The following is a 13,580-nucleotide window of genomic DNA, read 5'->3' on the forward strand; positions in this document are numbered from 1 at the left end:
TGTCTCAGAAGTAAACACTAAATGAGGAACCTGAAATCTACTTAAGACAGTGAACATTTGTGTGCACGCATGAACACACACACACACACACACACACACACACACACACACACACACACACACACACAAAATGTATGGTTATATGAGCAAATGTGATGTTTAGATAGACTTTGAAATCTCTATATTTACCTATAGCCACCTAATTAGTGCTAAGAACATGTTTCAATCCTCCCTTATGGCTGTTTTGAAGACTACATTGTGATGTACTTTTTAGTGGTTACGAGTAATGGTACTATGTCAGTGAGAGAAAATTCTACCATATTTCTCCTATACATTACATCTACTTAATCAGGTCAGGTTTACAAGGCCATAGAACCATTGCCTCATTTGTGCAATTCTCTGACAAAATGTCTTAACCTGCAAATACCACAAGTATTGGTACATTTTCGTTCAATATATTGTCTCTAACTTTTAGTCTTTTATTTCTCCTCTATGTGTTTAATGGCCATGAATTACCTGGACAAAATATCATAGACTGAACAAGTAAACCATTTGTCATAAAGACAGAGGCTAGAAATCTGAGATCAAGGTGCCATAATCACTGTAATCACTCATGACCTTTCTTCTATGTGCATGAAAAAAGAGGTCTTTAAAAGTCTCCTCTATATTTTATGATAAAATCTGCCTATGTAGCAGATGGTGACACTGACTTGAGATGCTCCCAAATCAGCCTCTCATGTGCTGGGATTAGAGTATGTGTGTCCAGAAATAACTATCTTTTTCTTCAGACATAAACAATTTCTTTCAGTCTGTCTAATTAGGTCCCAACCCTCATTTGACCTTAATTATCAATTCTGCTCATAATAATTCTTAAGGTTTTCAGATTATCACTATCAATTTCACTTGATCTACAAATTGTCCAAATTAACTTAATTTAACTTTTTTTTATTCTTTCTTTTTCTTTTGTTTAAAATTTTATTGTAAAGATGCTGTACAGAGGGTTTACATGAGTAAAATAATGAGTACATTTCTTGTCAAACATTGTTACCCCCTCCTTTGTTTTTTCCCCACTATTCCTTTCCTTCCCCACTACCCCCAACCCTCCCCTAAAGTTGTAAAGGTCATTTCCAACATAGTATATTGTGAGTATCATCGTTGTAATGGATCATCCTGTGTCCTTGTTTCAGCATTTTCTTATCCCCCTCCCCTAATTAGATAAATGTGTATATTAAATGCAGCGTAACAAAATCACATACAGTGACAACAGGAAAAATACCATAGGGGGAAGGACAGACAAAAGAAACAAAAAGAAATCACATAGTACTTTTAAAACAACAACAACAAAGAAAGAAAGACCTCTTGTGTCCATATATTGGAGTACATTTCACTTAGCATCATCTTACATCATCATATGTACATAGCTTTTCAGCTTTTCTGCTTATGTGATAAGATTATCCTACATGTACACTAGCTATTGCAAAAAAGGGAAATTATGGGACCTATATTTTTTGAGTCTGGCTGACTTCACTTACTGTGATTTCTTCCAAGTCTTTCCATTTCCTTACAAATGAGACAGCATTATACTTTCTGATGGAAGCATAGAATTCATATATACATATATATATATATATATATATATATATATATATATATATATATATATCACATATTCTTGGCCCACTCATCTACTGAGGGGCATCTCGGTTGGTTCCTTCTCTTAGTTATGGTAAATATTTCTGTGATAAACTTATATGGGCTGGTAGCTTTAATGTGGATTTGTGGACATTTGGGAAAATGCCGAAAAGTGGAATTGCTGGGTCATAGGGGAGCTCTATGTGTAGTCTTTTGAGGAATCTCCACACTGCTTTCCAGAGTGGTTGAACAAGTTTACACTCCCACCAACAATGCAGTAGGGTTCCCGTTTGACCACATCCCTCCAGCATCTGTTATTATTGGATTTCTCAATTATAGCCATTCCATCTGGGGTGAGGGGGAATCTCAACGTTGTTTTGATTTACATTTCTTTTATGTTCAGAGAAGTTGAGCATTTCTTCATGTGTTTATTGGCCATTCTTATTTCCTCTTCAGAGAAGTCTCTCTTCAGCCCACTTATTAATGGGCAGTTGTTTCTTTAACTATTTGGTTTTGGGAGTTTTAATTTTTTGAGTTTAAGTATATTTTAGATATGAGACCCTTGTCTGTTATATGGCTAGAGAATATCTTCTCTCAATCCATGGGCTTTCTATTGATCTTGCTAGCTATGCCCTTGGCCATGCAGAAGCTCTGCAGTTTAATGTGATCCCATTTGTCCAACCTTTCTTTGATTTGTTGTTTTTCTGGGTCTTTATTAAGAAAACTTCAAGCCAGGCACCAGTGGCTCCTGCCTGTAATCCTAGCTACTCAAGAGGCTGAAATCTGAGGATCACCGTTCAAAGCCAGCCCTGGCAGGAAAGTCTGTCAGACTCTTATCTCTAATAAAATACCAGAAAACTGGAAGTAGTGCTGTTGATCAAGTAGTAGGGCACTAGGCTGAGGAAGCTGAAGAGCTGAGGGACAGCACCAACGCCCAGAGTTCAAGCCCCAAGACTGACAAAAAAGAAAAAGAAAACAAAAAGAAAAAAATCAGCCTATGCTAAGGAGCACTAGAGTTTCTCCTATTCCTCCCTATAATGTTTTTAGGTTGTCAGCTTTTACCTTGAGGTTCTTGATCCATTTGGGTTTTTTTCTGCTGCAGACTGACATATAAGGATCATACACACCAATATTATAATGAGGAATGTTCCATGGATTCCTAATTTCTCCAGAGCTTTCATCATAAAGGGGTTTTTGACCTTGTTAAATGCTTTTTCTGAGTTTAGAGACATAATCATATGGTTCTTATCCTTGTTCTTGTTGATGTAATGAATTACATTGATTTGCATATATTGGTCCAGCTTTGCATTCCTGAAATGAATACTGTTTGATCAGAGTGTATGATTATTTTAAGAATTGTTGAAGTCAATTGGCCAGAATTTTGTTGAGAAGTTTTTCATTGATGGTCATCAAAGAAATGGATCTGTAGTTCTTTCTTTCATGAGTACCTGCCTGGTTTTGGGATGAGGGTTATCATAGAAAGAGTTTGGTAGTGAACTTTCACTTTCAATTTCATTGAAGAGTTGGAGGAGTATTGCTGTGAGTTCTGCTTTTAAAACCTTGTAGAATTCAGCTGTGAACCTATCTGGTCCTAGGCTTTTCTTGGATGGATCTCTTATTATTGTTTCTATTTTGATGCTTGATATAGGTCTGATAAGTTGGTTTTACTCATCTTGGTTTACTTTCAGCATGTCAATATTTGCTAGAAATTTGTCCATTTCTTCCAGATTCATGTTCTGACTCTTGTCTGTGCTGATGTTTCCATTATCATCCCTGAGTTTATTTGAATTTGTTCTATTTTTTTTCTGATAAGATTTGAAGACCAAGTCTTTGTTTTGTTGTTTCTTTCTATGGTTTTATTGGACTCTAATTCATTTAATTCTGATTTAACTTTAATTGTTTGTTTCCATCTATTGGATTGGGGTTTGGTTTATTGTTTTCAAGAAGCTTCAGATACACCATTAAATTGTTAAATTTGTTACTGTAGGAACTCAGAGCTATAAATTTGCCTCTCAGTACTGCTTTTGCTTTGTCCCAGAAAAGCTGGTAATTTGTATGTTCATTTTTGTTAAATATCATGAACATTTGAATTTCCTTTCTAATTTCTTCCATGACCCACTTGTGGTTCAACAGTGTGTTGTTCCACCTCTATGTGTTACAGGATTTCCTTTGATGGCTTTTGGTGTTGTGTTGTAATTTTATTCCCTTGTGGTCTGAGAGAATGCAGGACATAATTTCAGTGATTCTGAATTTGGACAGATTTGGTTTGTGACCTAACTATTTTGGGAAATGTTCCATTTGCCTCTGAGAAGAAAATGTGCTCTCATGCTTCTGGGTGAAATATCTTCTAGATGTCTGTTAAGTCTAGTTGGCCTATGCAATTTCTCTGTTGATTTTTTTGCTGTGTTGATCTATCCAGTGAGAGAGTGGTGTGTTAAAGTCCTCAATAATTAATGTCTTTAGATCTATGTGTGATTTTAGGGAAAGTAGTGGTTCTTGGATAAATTTTGGTGCTTCAGTATTTGCTGAATACATATTTTGAATTGTTGTATCTTCCTGTAGGAGAGATCCCTTTATTAGGATGTAATGTCCTTCTTTATCTCTTCTTGCTAAATTTAATTTGAAGTCTATTTTATCTCATCTTAGGATTGCAACTCCCTCCTGTTTATGGGGGGCATTTGCTTGGTTGATTTTGTTCCAGCCTTTTACTTTCAGAATATATATATATATATATATATATATATATATATATATATATATATATATATATATATATATATTAGGCAAGGTGTGTCTCTTGAAGGCACAGACGGAAGAATCTTGCTTTTTTCATCCAACTAGACAATTTATGCCACTTAATTGGAGAGTTAAGTCCTTTAATATTGAGAATTAGGATTGAGAATTGTTTGGTAGTTCCTACACATGTTATCCACCTTCTTAGGGGCTGTGCCTACTGGGTTCTTACTAATGACTATCTGATTATCTGTTTGAGGGCAGTTTCTTGGTCTTTATCATGCATTTGTTAGTGTTCTATGTGTAGGACATCTTTAAGTATGTTTTGTAGGGCTGATTAGGTGGAGATATGTTGTTTTTATTTTTCTTTCCTGCAGAAGATTTTTATTTGTCCCTTCGTTATAAAAGAGAGTTTAGTTGGGTACAGTATTCTTGGTTGGTAGTTGTTTGTGTTTAGGGTATGGCATACATTATTCCAGGCTTTATTACTTTCATGCTTTCTGTTGAGAGATCTGTAGTTATTCCTATTGGTTTTCCTTTATAGAAGATTGATCTTTTCTCCCCAACAGCTTTAAGGCCTCTGTGGATTCCCTCAGTTTTGTGTTTGTGAATTCCATGAATCCCTCTATTAATCTTTGATTATTCTCATCATTCCCACAAAATTTTTTTATTAGTATCATCACTCTCACACAATTTCTCTATTAATCTTAGCATCATCACACTCATGCATTGCCCTATCATGGTCATACAGAGTCATTTGCAGGCTTTCAATCTTTTCACTCAGCATGTTTCACTCAGCATGTTTGTAGAACATTTTGAGGATTCTCCTCTGGAGTAGTCATTAACTATGCTGTTATTTGTTTATCATGAGCAGGAGATAAGGTTGCTTGACTTACCATTTTCCTTGTGTTTCTATGGCTTGTTCTGCACATTTGGGTATGAAAGCAAAACCAATCCTGAGCTAGAACACTATTTTAAGGCAAGCATCACCCCAGAGCCCTATAGTTGCACAGATTTTTTACACAGTCAAAATGAGTACAGACACAATCTAGTTTACCAACAAACAATCAGGGATCAATGCACTAAGAAAATCAAAGAAGGAGTCAGAGGACCAGAAATTAATAGGCATAGGGAGAATTGTGGGGAGAAAATGATATTAGAGCAATGTAGGGAGAGAAAGGAACAAGACCTTAATTCAGAGAGAGAAAAAAGAGAGAAAGAAAGGAGAACTAACAAAAAGAAAAGGGAAAAATAAATAAAAAATTTTTAAATGAAAAACAAAAAATTATTTAAGTATAAAGAAATAATACTACAAAGAAAGGAACTAAGGCTGAGCAATTGCAAATTAAGTAATTAATATCTGAATTATTTTGCACACAATGAAGGATAAGGTCTAATAATCAATGATGGTTATGTATCTGGGGATGAACAGAGTGGCAATTAAGCAGAGCAAAAAAAGAAAAAGGTGCAAAAGGGAAAAGGAAAAAAAATTAAGGGAAAATAAAGGGAAAAAAATGAAAAAGTCAGATTTTTTTTAATTAAGCAGAAGAAAGAATTCTTTGATTTATTTGAGGATCTTAGGCCTTCCCCGTGTCCATATCCAGTCTCTTGGTGGAGTCTCTGATTTGCTTGTGGTGTTTGATTTTCCTGTGGCTTAGTTGGTTTCTTAAATCAGTTTGAGCAGGCAGAATAAAGCTCTGCCTTACATGCATGGGGACTTTATGACCCTCCTCCAGACTAGTTCAGTGGAAAGGCAATCTGCTGTGTGTGTTAAACAAGAGGAAGATGTCTGCCTCCACTAGCTTGGAGTTTCTGTGATGGAGCTTGAATATGAGTGGGGGTGGCCTGTCAGCATTCAGTACCTTTTTCCTGAGCCACTAGCTCCTGAGACACTGGAGCCACTCTCAGGGTTTATGCCATATCTAGATTTGAATTGTTTTTTTTTTTTTCTTTTAAGCTTCTGCAGCTCGGAGAGCTACTTGTGCTGGAGGGAGGGGGAGCGGGGGACTTTCTTCACTGGGTAAACAGAGCCAAAGATAGCCCCCCCCACCTCCGCCCCTGCAGCAGTGAAGAAAACAGTGAAGAAAGTCACCCTGCCCTGGACAGAGGTTCCTCTGCTTAGGAAGGCAACTTTCCCTTGGGTGGAGCTGAGCCCCACTGGTCAGGTTCCTTTGACCATTCAAAAATGGGTCATCAGTGTCTGCTTCTAAGGCCTGAGTTATGTGCTAGCTGCTCTGGCCCGGTCTTGGTCTTTGCCAGCATCAAAGACGGTGTTTTTCTCTGGTGGTGGGGGAGGGGTTACCTTCCAAACACTGTTCTGTGAAAAGGAATGAGAATGTCTTGTGGGATACTCACACCTTTCCCTTGGTTTTTGGGTCATCTGTGGTTTCATCCTTCTGTGATCATCAGGATGAAAATTTCCACTACTTGTGAATTCGTGCTGGGAGTGAGTAGAAGCCACTCTCATTCCATCTCTGGTGTCTTTGTCCTAGTCTCTGTCTGTTGATATGGCAGCAGCGTCAGCTGCCGCCACTACCACCACCACCATCACCTCCACTGGCAAGTGCTCGAATCTGTCTCTTTAAACAAGCTGTCTGAATTTTCCCTCTCTGGCCAAACTCGCTGTACTATGATGACACAGTTGGTGTGACTCTCTACACTGATGGTTTCTTTGTGAGAGCTCTGTTAGCTCCAGCTGCTCTGCCGCCATCTTCCTCTATCTTCAACATTTTATATGTTAAAATATATAAAATGACATTTTATATATTCTATTAAAATCCTTTTTACACTTTTAAGCAACATTTTTTAAAAAGTTCGTTTACTTCATATTGTATCATTACCACATCCTTACTCTCACATCTCTACTGAAATGGTTCTATTCTGTTGATAAAATTAGCTGTTAAATATGTTTCCCAATTTTATAGAGAAAACTAAACACATTTATATTTATTTGGATAAAAATTAAAATTATCTTTATATATATATATTATGGATTTTTTATTTCTGCTTTTACTCACATAATTTTCTGATTATTCTTTTCCCCCATTTATTTCTCTAAATGCCTTTTAACTCTTCATATTTTATATGGACAGTCTTCTCATCTCTTACTTTCTTTTACTCTCTCTAATTTATGTGTATGATATTTAGTTATGTTTTTCCCAATATTTTATCTTCTCAATCTTTTTCTATCTCTTCATCCCTCTCTTTTCTGTTTTACCACTCATTCTCTTCAAGTACTCCTCAGAAAAGAGTATTTATTCAGCATAGAAAATAATTATAAGTTATTTCACTACTACATAAAATTCCTTACAAATCAAATTGTCTTGATCCACTTTGGAGCCAGGCTATTTGGAGAAAATAGCTTCTAGTGTATCTGGAATTAGGGAACAAGAGCTATGAGTGAGGGGCACTAGTTCTCAATGAACACAGCTCAGTAATAATGGGTACATCATTTGCTCATTTGTCACTGGCCCAACTTAAAGAACACTTGTTTATTTGCTATGAAAGATGAGCAATGTAGAAAAGTACTTATTGTGACTGGGAAGGTGGCTCAGTAGTAGAGTGCTTGCCTTGTATGCATGAGCCCCTGGGTTTGATTCCTCAGCACCACATAAGCAGAAAAAGTGGGAAGTGGCATTGTGGCTCAAATAGTAGAACATGAGCCTTGAGCTGAATTGCTGAGGGACAGTACCCAGGCCCAGAGTTCAGGCCCCACAACCAGGGGGAAAAATACCTATCATATTTCCTGACCACAGACTCTGTAAGTGATACTATCTGCTATTAGATTACACTTCTGGATTTTTCTGAATAGTTTATTAGAGATAATTCAGAGTTTTCTGCCTGGACCGGTTTTGAACTATGATCTTTATGTCTCAGCATCCTGGGTAGCTAGGATTACAGGCGTAAGCCACCATCCCCCAGCTCTTTGACTAATTTAATAATAGTGTTTGGTGTATATCAACTTTCTACAACATTAGATGTTGAGCTAATTTTCTCTATCAAAAAATTAAACTTAAAAAATCTTCTCATTCAAATATACCTTAATCTGTTTTTCTCCACCCCCAAGAGTGTTTCTTGTAAACTTTTGCCTGCCCTTTATAGGGGACCACTTAAATAAAAAATCACAACTTAAATCTCAAATCTTTTATGCTTTATTGAGTCTTTTATATTGCTGTCTACTGGAAATCTCTGCCTGCATGTCGTATGAACACCAAAAATATCTGTCAAATAAAAAACCAAACAAGCAATGAAGATTATGTTCAAAGTTCACTTCCACTATCCATCTGTCTATATTATATACACTGCCAGTTGTATATTTGTCCACATTGGATAATAAGGAAATATGAAAATCTCTGAAGTCTTTCTGATGATTATATCTACTGTTAGTTAATCTTATTGTCAGTCTCTTCACAGAGATCTATATCTTACTTTCTTATAACAGTACTTATAACACAGTACTTATAACACAGCTGGTAGCCCATAAACATACAGTGGTAAGAAAACTAAAAAAAATAAGTTCACTGTCTACTACAGAAAAACAAAAACATAGAAGATAGCTGTAAGTGTCATATGTAATGGAGCTTGTTAGGTTTTACAGAAACATAACAAGGGAATTTTTTTAGAATGGAAGTTGTAAAAGGTTCAGGGATCCATTCTTATTCTGGAACTTACATGATCTGAATTCACAAACTATGAGTTTAATAGTTAAAGAACTTTGAAAAGTATAAAGACAATAGAGATAGATATTTAGAAAACCAAAGGCTTTCAATTTCTAATATTCTAAGAAGTTTAAGAAAGAGATTTCCACATCATCATAATTTGTACCCAGCCTGGGACAAATTGCACTTTCAGAAACTATTTTCTTTGGTGAATAAACAAAAGAATCAATAAATACAGGAATAAATGATAAGATGAATAAAATAACTCCAATACTAACTCTGAATCATATTCTGAACTTACAAAGTTTTATCCACCTGATGGATCTGAATTATGAATAATCTTCTCCCAGTTCTCTATGGTTATCCATAGTCCTTATAAATCACAGACTATTGTGTGATTGTGGTTTCTAAATGTAACTGAATCCTATAATAACCTACCTCTTTCAATATACACAACTTGAGTATCTCTGAGTATCTGTTCAATCCAATCTGTGATAGTTAAAAAAAACTACTTAAATGATTTTATGCAAAGGTACTAGAATTAATCCATGATCTATCTACAAGAATAATGACCATAAGAGAACAAATATTCTAGTTCTCAAAATTATGAAACACTTTACTATATTAGGCCAATCACATCAAGGACTGAATTTGTGCTGACACTACAGGGACCCAAACTTCACAATAACTGGATTTTGCATTTTACGTAGAAAAGTTTATGTCACAACATCCTAAAATTAAATAAAAAACCACAAATTTTCAATGGATGGCCTTACTTAGAGAATCATGTTAAATAATTTAATGTAATCTAACTAAGAATATGAAATACAGAAACTAATAAACCAGTGGCGCTATAGCTCAAGTGGTAGAGCGCTTGCCTTGAGTTGAAGAGCTGAGGGACAACGCCCAGGCCCAGAGTTCAAGCCCCACGACCGACAAAAAAAAAAAAAAGAAACTAATAAACCATTGATTAAAGACTAACTTATGTTCAGTATTCTTTTATACCTGACTCATCAGTCTCTACTTTAAAATATTTGTAAGTAAACCATTTTGTTAAAAAATAAACATTTATTTTATAGGAAGTATATAATATCTTACCCTTTCCTTCAAGCTTTTTTTATACCTTGTTTTTCACCATTCAGTGACATGAACTTCACACTATAGTGAAAATAAAGAAAAAGTCTTTGCAATCTTTTGCTGTATTTTTTTCTTAATCCCAGGACATCTTTTCTATATAGAATGCTGCCCTTCCACTGAAAAATTCTTGCTTACATCCAAATTATAACTCAAAGAATTCTTCCTTATTGATGATCTCTGATCCATATACCTAAGCAGCAGAGGTCTTTGCTTCCTGTTCTGTTTTGTAGTATAAATTTTTTATCATATATTAAATGACATCCATATTGGATTATAAAGGAGCATTTATGTAACTCTCCCAGTCATTAGCATTTCTCTAGGCTTTATTTGTCCTGGCATCCACAACACTTGAACAAAGTACATGTCACACAGTAGGTGCTCAGCATGTATGGGCTAAAGAAAAACCAGTGCCTTCTAATTTAATTATTTTGTGGACCTTATTTTTAAGTCACAACTCAAGTTATCTTCTATAAAAATCTTCTAGTATGCTCTCAAAACACCAAAGACAGTATCCCACTCATTAATGTTCCCAGTAGACTTCATGATTTTACTTGTATGTATTAGACAACTGCTAGTCATGCTATTTAAAACAAATTACCCACTTATTAGAAAACTTACATGAGTTCTCCATTCCTTATTGAACTAAGTTCAAACTTTTGAAACTGATTTTTTAAGTACTCTCTATTTTTATTTAAGCTATTCAGAATTGGGTTTTCTGAATTCGATATTCATTTTCAGTCTTATTCATTTCTTACCTGTAGAGTCTAACCGTGCCCCACATGCTAGTTTCCTTACTAGAATTCAGAAGAGAGTAGAATTATCATAACCATCTATTTAGTAAAGAAAATTATGTTCCATGGAAAAATTACTATTCAAAACAAAATAATTTGAAAAGAGAGGGATCATCCATCGGAACTATGCCACAAACTCAAAATAATGCCTTTCTTTTATATGAGCTCTGGTTTCACTTATTTAACTATGATAAAGCTCTCATTGAAAATACAGTGAATGAGCCAGGACCACTATCTGCGATGTCTCTGGTTTTACTTCATGGCACCTGTATCATAGCACACTTTGGCCAATATTTGCTGATTGATGATACTCTCAATAAATCTTGTCAAGATGCACCATCTAAGTCCAGACTTCCAAACAAGCCTCTCAAAGCTTTCATTTCCAAAGAAAACCAGATGACAAGAACTTTAAATTGTACACTGTTGTGGTTGTCAAATTCAAATAGAGATTTCCTGTGCAGTGAGTGTGCTGATGCCAATTTCACATTTTGTTCTTTGGTATCTGGTTAAAGCTTGCTCTGCCAGTGAGCAAGATTGAGAGTACTGTATGCTCCCTGAGCATACAAAAACATCCTTCTTACTATTTCGACATCATGTAGGGGAGTACCATATTCACAGTGAAAAGAGTAAGGAATAATCAAAAGAAAAAGGATTCTTTCATTTTCTGGGTGCCCATACTAGAGTCTGGATTAGTCAACACTGTCTTTAAAATAGATTATGTATTGAAATGAAAAAATCAATCATCTAATATGGCCAGAGAGATTAAGGGAGCTGGCCTAGCTGACCACAGGAGACACTTTTAATTCAAAATCTAAACCATGAACATAGTGATTGTGATCAAGGAGCTTTACAGCACATAAGGGATTCAAAAAGCATATTAATCCACCTCCAGCAACACTGACAATTTAAAATAATGATTAACCTTCTCTCCCACTTGATTCAACCTGGCATATGTATTATACCACTCTAAATGCTAGCAGACTCTTTGCTTATGGCTTCCATTACGTAGCACTTAGCATCCATGAAAACTTTCTTCAAGAAGTAATTACTTTTGAGACCATGGACATGTCAGATGGGAAAGCAGGCACAAGTAAAGAGAACAAGAAGAAAATACTAAAACATACAAGAAAGTTGATTCAAATAATAATTTAACAGTGCGTAAAAAGATACTCAATGAGCATTTGTTTTCTCTCTTTTCTCAATATGCAGTTCTATAAATTAGAAATTGCAACTACAAATTACCTAATGCATGTTAAAAGATTCTGTAAACAAAAAAAGATTCTGTAAACAAAGGTGTATTCATTCTTGTTCACTAAATATCTAGCTCAAGACACAACAGAAACAAAGCTGGAATCCACTCCTACTTTGATCTTTAAAATTGTCTCATTCTTTATGTGGGGTTCTTAATAGGGACACAGAAATGCTAGAATTTTAAAGAAGGCCCTAAACTTATAATAAATCATTTTGCTTTAGGAAAAATAACTCATTTTTTATTAGTGAGGAGGTATTCCTGTAAATTCTACATTACTAAGGAATATTATGACTGAGTAATTTATTTGCTTCTGTGTTTTACTTTCCTAACAATATTTGGGTAAATTTTCCTTCATGTGATTAAACTATACTAGATCTTCTTAAAAACATGCTTCTTCTGCTGTTTCTTTTCACCCTACCCTTCCTACCAAATACACTGTGATCCTTTGTTAAAATTCTAAAAGAATAAGAATAAAAAATATTAGTCATTGCTAATGTTAATATGAATATTTTAGTGATTAAATGATCAATATTGCAATCAGGATTAGTTCTAACTAATAGACGCTGCAGCACCAGAATTCAGATAGAGCAAGAAGTAAAAATCAGAGTAAGAACATAAACCAAGTACAGCTTTAGTTATTTAATAATTAATAGGAGAATGGCAACATATTTTTAATATAATTGCTTAAAAGAGAGTATTAAAATTCCTCAAAGTAACACAGCAACATAACAGAAGGCCACTGAGTTGAGAACCTTCCTAAGTCTCCCTCTCATATCATATGTCCTGTATGGTCTGTAGAAACAAATAAGAAATGATACTGATCTACATTATTCAATAGGCATTAGAAGCAGACCTCGTTTTAATGAGATTTATTTCATGAACTGAAATTTTCTCCAACAAAGGATAAGCTTCTTTTTTGAAGAAATACTTTAGGAAATCACTAAGATGCTGAGGTTGGTAATATAAATTATTTTATATTCAGGGTTTTTGGTCAGTACTAGAGACATCAATCAGAAATTGAAGCCATTGAGAATTATTCCAAAAGTGTTTTTAACATACTTTAAAGTAAATTGTTACATACAGTTGAGTAGTTATATTCATTTAGAGTAAATCTGTGTGCAGATTTCTGAAACAGAAGTTTGTATCACAGGAGCGAAGTGTCTAGACTTCAAACAAAGGGCGTCTTCAGCAAATAGCCACCATGTAGTAATTTTTGGCACCAAAAAGTAATAATTGTTTCTACAATAGATTGAACAGAAAGAAAAGTTTAATATCTTATCATAAAATTTGAAGTAGCTGATCTTGGGACCTCAGAGGAATATAGCAATTTCCCAAAATTGAGACCCAATCTTGGTTCTAGAATTTTTCTGAAACATT

This window comes from Dipodomys merriami, unplaced genomic scaffold (assembly GCF_024711535.1).
Source record: "Dipodomys merriami isolate MVZ:Mamm:240054 unplaced genomic scaffold, mDipMer1.0.p SCAF_4, whole genome shotgun sequence".
NCBI classification, from domain to species: Eukaryota; Metazoa; Chordata; class Mammalia; order Rodentia; family Heteromyidae; genus Dipodomys; species Dipodomys merriami.